This window comes from Carcharhinus amblyrhynchos, chromosome 7 (genome assembly GCF_965287045.1).
Source record: "Carcharhinus amblyrhynchos chromosome 7, sCarAmb.v2.hapA, whole genome shotgun sequence".
Classification (NCBI taxonomy): domain Eukaryota; kingdom Metazoa; phylum Chordata; class Chondrichthyes; order Carcharhiniformes; family Carcharhinidae; genus Carcharhinus; species Carcharhinus amblyrhynchos.
In genome coordinates this window covers 2,945,806-2,951,805 of record NC_137330.1, presented here as the reverse complement: position 1 = coordinate 2,951,805, position 6,000 = coordinate 2,945,806, and positions in this window count along the sequence as shown.

The following is a 6,000-nucleotide window of genomic DNA, read 5'->3' as shown; positions in this document are numbered from 1 at the left end:
TGTAAGCCGAGGGCTCTGTGGAGTGTTCCGGACCTCCCGGCTTTATTCTCTTGTACTGGAAAATAAAGTCTACTGCTTGGAAGATTACAACTCAGACTCTCTGTTTCAATCGGGTTAAATAAGTTGTCGTCTTGGGGAACCACGACACATGTAACATATAGGCATCCATTCTCACATTGCTATGCGCATGTAATTGACTTAATTGCCCCAGAATGTATTCATTTTGCTCACAATAATAATTTTATTTGAGGCTGCTAAGGTTTGGTGCAACTGGAGAGAATCTATTTCTCCAGGCATCTCAGCTACGTTAACAGTATATTAGCCTCTAGAATGTTTTCTTTTTGGATCAGCCCACTAGCTTGGGTGATTTGCATGTTTGGGCGACAATAGCACTTTTCTCCAGCTGTGTACAGATATTTTGTTTTACTTTTCTCAGATGCAAAATCGATATTCTCCACATCCATTCTGCTGCATCTTTAAAGTTGCATTTTCTATCAGTTCGAAAACTATTTGTTTTCTTAGTGAATCAATACAATAACAAAATACGAAAGAGAGATCATTAATACTTTTGATCCCAACTAAATAATACGCAAAGAATGATTTTTTTTTTCTCACTGGCACCCCAATTCATTTGGTTTAGCTAACGATAGGAGATTATCGTAAAACTACCCACTAATGAACGTTGTTAATTTATTCCATTTCAGATCATCCAATAACACCAACACTTTCGGTTAATCAGGATTTCACTGTAATTTTAAGGGGAGAATTGTTATTATTGACTTGCAAAGCTCCACCTCAAGAATCAGACAAGATATTTTCAGAAAAGATATTTTATCTGTACAAGTTGAACAACTCATTTGCAGTGGTAGCAAATACGACCATGACGGGTGCAGATTCAGCGATTTTTAACATCACAGCAACGTTGAACCTTGGTGTAGAATATTACAGATGCATGTATACCACAGAGGCCTCAGGTCGATTGCTTCATTCCAACAACAGTGACCCTATGGTCTTGAATGTAATAAGTAGGTGGATTTTCCTTTGTGTTGTATTTACAAAGCAAAACGCTTCTTTCAACCCCCCAAAAAATGTTTTTTTTCTCTCTGAGCAAATTATACTTGGCTTTCAAAGTAGAATAGATTTGCTTATTCATTTGAACTAATTGATCAATTATTGCTATTATTTACACAATTAATTCTAGTTAATTACCTTGTATTTACACCTCATTGAATATTAGTATTCATTACGTCTGAGTGCATTGAGGTCCTTCTTCTTTATCTGGGCGAATTTTTTCGTACAGTAAATATTTTCTCTCAAATATATTGTATAAGCATCATTGTCTTGTGTTTACATTATGTCAATAAAAGAATGCTATGTATCCAATACGAAATATAATGCAAAAGAAAAATTGCTTTCCATGCCCCACACCCTCCTACCCAATCTGAGAAAGGAAAATCCCTTCCTTCAAACTTTCAGTCCCTCCTGTCGACACTGTCACGGAAGGCGTTGGCGGGAAATGTACCACTTTATATATCTATATGTCAGCGCAGAGCAACATGTGAGACGGATTACAATATTGATTTATTTTGTGGTAACCTTAATACTGGATCCCAGCAATTTCGCGCTCGTAATTACCAACGTCTCTAATAAATCTACAACCACTTCGTCGAGGATGTTCGGATACAGTCCACCTGGTCCAGGGGATTGTCAAACTTTATGTCTATTAGTTGGACCAGCATTTTTCTTTAGATCCGCCTTCCCTTAATCCCTTGAATTTCAACTATATTTGAACATTTGGAACGTTAAAAAAGTACAAAATACATATGGACAGCAACAATTCGACCAACAGAAAAAACAGCGTTTTGTTTCTGAAACAAATAATATTACTTAATCTTAAGTAGAAATCATGTTTGTATCGGCATGAGCAAATTGGTAGATTATGCTGCAAGAATGTCTCTTGATAAACGATTTTGAGCACAAAGAGTCTGACTGGATCCAGAGCAGAGATATTTTAAGGGCGTACATTATAAAAGTTTACAACACGGAAGGAGGCCCTTCGGCCATCATGGCTGCATCAAACTAGAATCTGTACTGATCCCATTGTCAGCAATTGGTCAGTAGGATTGTATGATATGGCGTTCCAAGTGCGCATCTGAACGTATCTTAAATGTTGTAAAGTTTGCCGCCTCTCCCATACTTGTGGGTTGACAGGGAGTTCCACATCCCCACCACACACTGGGTAAATACGACTTGCATCAAATCTCCTGTAAATCTTCTTTCCCTTTACTTTATATGCCGCTGCTCATTGACAACTCTACCAACATAAGCTTGTATTCCTATCTATCCTAGCTACTTGTGTACCTCGATCAGGTGCCCGACGTTCATCCCACCATTCGCCCCCGCCCTCACTTCTCCTCCCCCACGACCCACAAGCAGTCTCCACCCCCACAGAGTTTTTTTTGCTCCAAGAGACACAACTCCAGCCTGTCACAGCCAATTTATACCTTTTGTCTCAATCTATCTCAACAATAACGTTTTATTGATATGCATGTAGTTTCATAGTGAAATAAATCAAGCAAAAACAAAGTACATGAGTAACCGAAATAGAAAAGATCAAAATGATAACATACATTTTATAGATTTGCTACCAGATCATGTTCATGCATATTGTTGTCTAATAATCAGGCTTAATATTTCATTTTGCATTTTTCAGCCCATCCGTTAAAACCAATCTGTTTGTTGGAAGCACAAGGTCCTGCCACTGAAAATGGCCAGAATATTACTGTCAACTGCACAGTGCCGAAATCCCACACTTCAGTGAAATTCCATTTCTTTGTAAATTCTCAAAAGCAGACTAATTTTTCTCAAGTAACAGACGGACAAAGTTTTGCTACCATTCAACTGACTGTACCTCGCTTACAGAACAAGTCACAATATTATACATGTCGATATGAATTAAATATTGATGGAAGAAGGTTAGAATCAGAGGCATGTAATCCACAAACCCTTGCCCTGTCAGGTAAGGAGATTGATGACATAACGGAAACTTGTATTATTAAATGTGCCTTTGAGAAATATTACTGAATGCTTGAAAGCGTTGCAAACTGTGTTTCCTCGCCGTGCTGACTGTTGCATGATGCATTAATAATTTAACAGCCAAGCATGGAATAAGCAGGTACATATGGAAGGATACCAGGAAAAAGGTAGGAACTCCAATGGTGGGGATGGCACAAATGTTATGCAGAGGAATATACCCAGGTAATGTGCGTGGGCAAAACTTGGTAGAATTAGCACAATGCAGGAATATGTGAAGTTCTGCACTTTGGTAGGAAGGGAAAAGGAAGCCGGGTATTATTAAGTGGAGAAAGGCTGCAGAAATTTGCAGCATAGGAGGATTTGGGGATATTCAAGAATAAATCTGAAAACAAGCTAGCATGCAAGTTTAAAAAGTAATAGGGAAGACGAACAGATCATTGTCTTCTTTTAAAAAATAATTGAATCTGTTGAAAACATATAAACCTTGTTAAAACTATGCAAGGCCCTAGTTAGACCAGACCTGGAATACCGTGAACGTTTATGATCCCCCCATCTATAGAAAGATATTCTAGTTTTAGAGACAACCTGGAGAGTTCCCTAGTTTGTGACGAACGGATATTTTGGAAGGGGAAGTTGAGAATGTTGGCCTCCAAACCTTGGATTTGAGGGGAATGAGAGGCCACCTTATTGAGACATAAAGTATTCTCTGGGGACTTGCGAATGTCAATACTAAGGGGTCGCTTCTCCTTGGTTAGAGTCTAGATCTAGAGGTATTAATCTCAGAAATCTAGAGGTATTAATCTCAGAGAAAGATGAGGAGAATGTTCCTGTTTCACAGGACAGTGAATCTGTGGAATTCTTTACTGCAGAGGGCTGCAGAACTATGCTAAGGTTGAGGGGAGCAGATTACTCTTTGATCCAGAATGAAATCAAGGGGTATGGGGTAAAGTAGAGAATACAATTATCACAGCAGATCAACCATGGTCCCTTTGAATGATGGAAAGATTCAATTGTCCACATTGTTTACCTCCACTATTACGGTTTTTGTTCTTATGCCCTGATACCACATTGACAAATAGCAAATGCAAGTTTCATTCTATTAGAATCAGATTTGTATTGAACGTTTGTTTTGTCACATATTCAGTTATGCGATTTAGGGATCTCTGCCAGGAATAGCATTTATTTTCCACCCCAATTGCCCTTGAAACACAACGCAATTTCAGTTGGCACTGAGGACCCACATTGCTGAGATCCAAATCATACCTAAACCGGGATGGATGAGGACAGCAGATTTCCTTCCATAAAGGAAATAGTGAACCAGATTTTTTTTAATGATGATTAGCAATTTATTTTACTTTTCCCCAAATTCATTTTTTTTCCCGAATATGGTTCACCAGAGCATGACCTCGGGTATCTGGATTACTACTCTAGTGACAATAATACTGCCCCACCCCACTTATCTGCAATGAATGATTTGAGTGTCTCAGTGTGTGATTTCCTATGTATTTTAAAGACATATTAACTAGTTGTCAATTTTAAAATAATGACAAAAAACATGACTACTTGCAAGATGTGTTTGACCCTATTATTGTTGTAATGTTCCAGGTGGAATGGACATATATTTTTTACTTATAATGGGATCGCCGATTCTTCTGATTCTTCTCCTTCTGTTGATCATTGTTTCAATATGTCGCATGAAGACCATTAAAAATGGTATGCAACCAATTGTAGTCAATATATATGATGATTCAGATATGTCTTTCTATTGCCTGATAGATAGCAGTAACTTGCTATTTCTTTTATTCTCATGAAACATCATACAGAAGGTACTTATTGTGACTTATAGACATTTACAGCACAGAGTCCCTTTGACCCATTGTATCTGTGCAGGCCACAATCTATCTATTTATTCTAATCCCATTGGACCATTGCCATGAATGTGATGATGTTTCAAGTGCTCATATCATTGTGTCTTGTATGTTGTGAGGCTTCCCGCCTCGGCCAAACTTTCAGACATTGAATTCCAAATTGGAAACAATGAAATATTGCTCTTGAGGCTCAATGGGTCAAGGGATGTGGGAGGAAGGCGGATTAGAATATTGAATTTGATTATCAACCATGATCAAAACGAATGTTAGACCAGGCTTGAAAGCCAAATGGCTTACTCCTGCTTTCATTTTCTATTTTCAATTCCCACAACCTTCTGGGTGAAAAATCTTTTTCATCAAATTCCTCTCCAAATCCCTTACCTCTTCCCTATACTGTCTTTCATTATTGCAATGGAGAGGGATAGGCCATACGGCAGGGCAAGCTTTGTAATTAGGGGAGGGGTATTTATAATGTGATTAGGCAAGAATGAGGGAGCATAAGGTGGGAACTGAAACTGTCAGGGAAAGGCACAAATGAAAAGTGGAGCTTAATTAAGGAACAAATACTATGTGTCCTTGATAGGTATGTCCCTGTCAGGCAGGGAGGAAATGGCCAAATGAGGGAACCATGGTTCACAAAAGTGGTTGAATGTCTTGTCAAGCAGAAAAAAATAAATCATATGTAAGGATGAAAAAACAAGGTTCAGTTGGGTCAATTGAGGGTTACAAGGTACCAAAGAATGAGCTAAAAAAAAAAAGCTTAGGAGAGCTGGAGGGGGCATGAGAAGTCCTTAGCGGGTCAGATCAAGGAAAATCCCAAGACTTTGTACTCCTATGTGAGAAATAAAAGAATGACCAGGCTGTGGTGAGGGCTGGTCAAGGACAGTAGTGGGAACTTGTGCATGGAGTCAGGAGAGATAGGAGAGGCGACGAATGAATAATTTTCTTCAGTGTTCACTCAGAAGAGGGGCCATGTTTGTGAGGATGAGAGCGTTGTACAGGCTGATAGGCTGGAGGAAGTAGATGTTCTAAGGAAAGATGTATTAGCAATTTTGAATAATCTGAGGGTCGATAAGCCTCCTAGGCCAGATGGAAT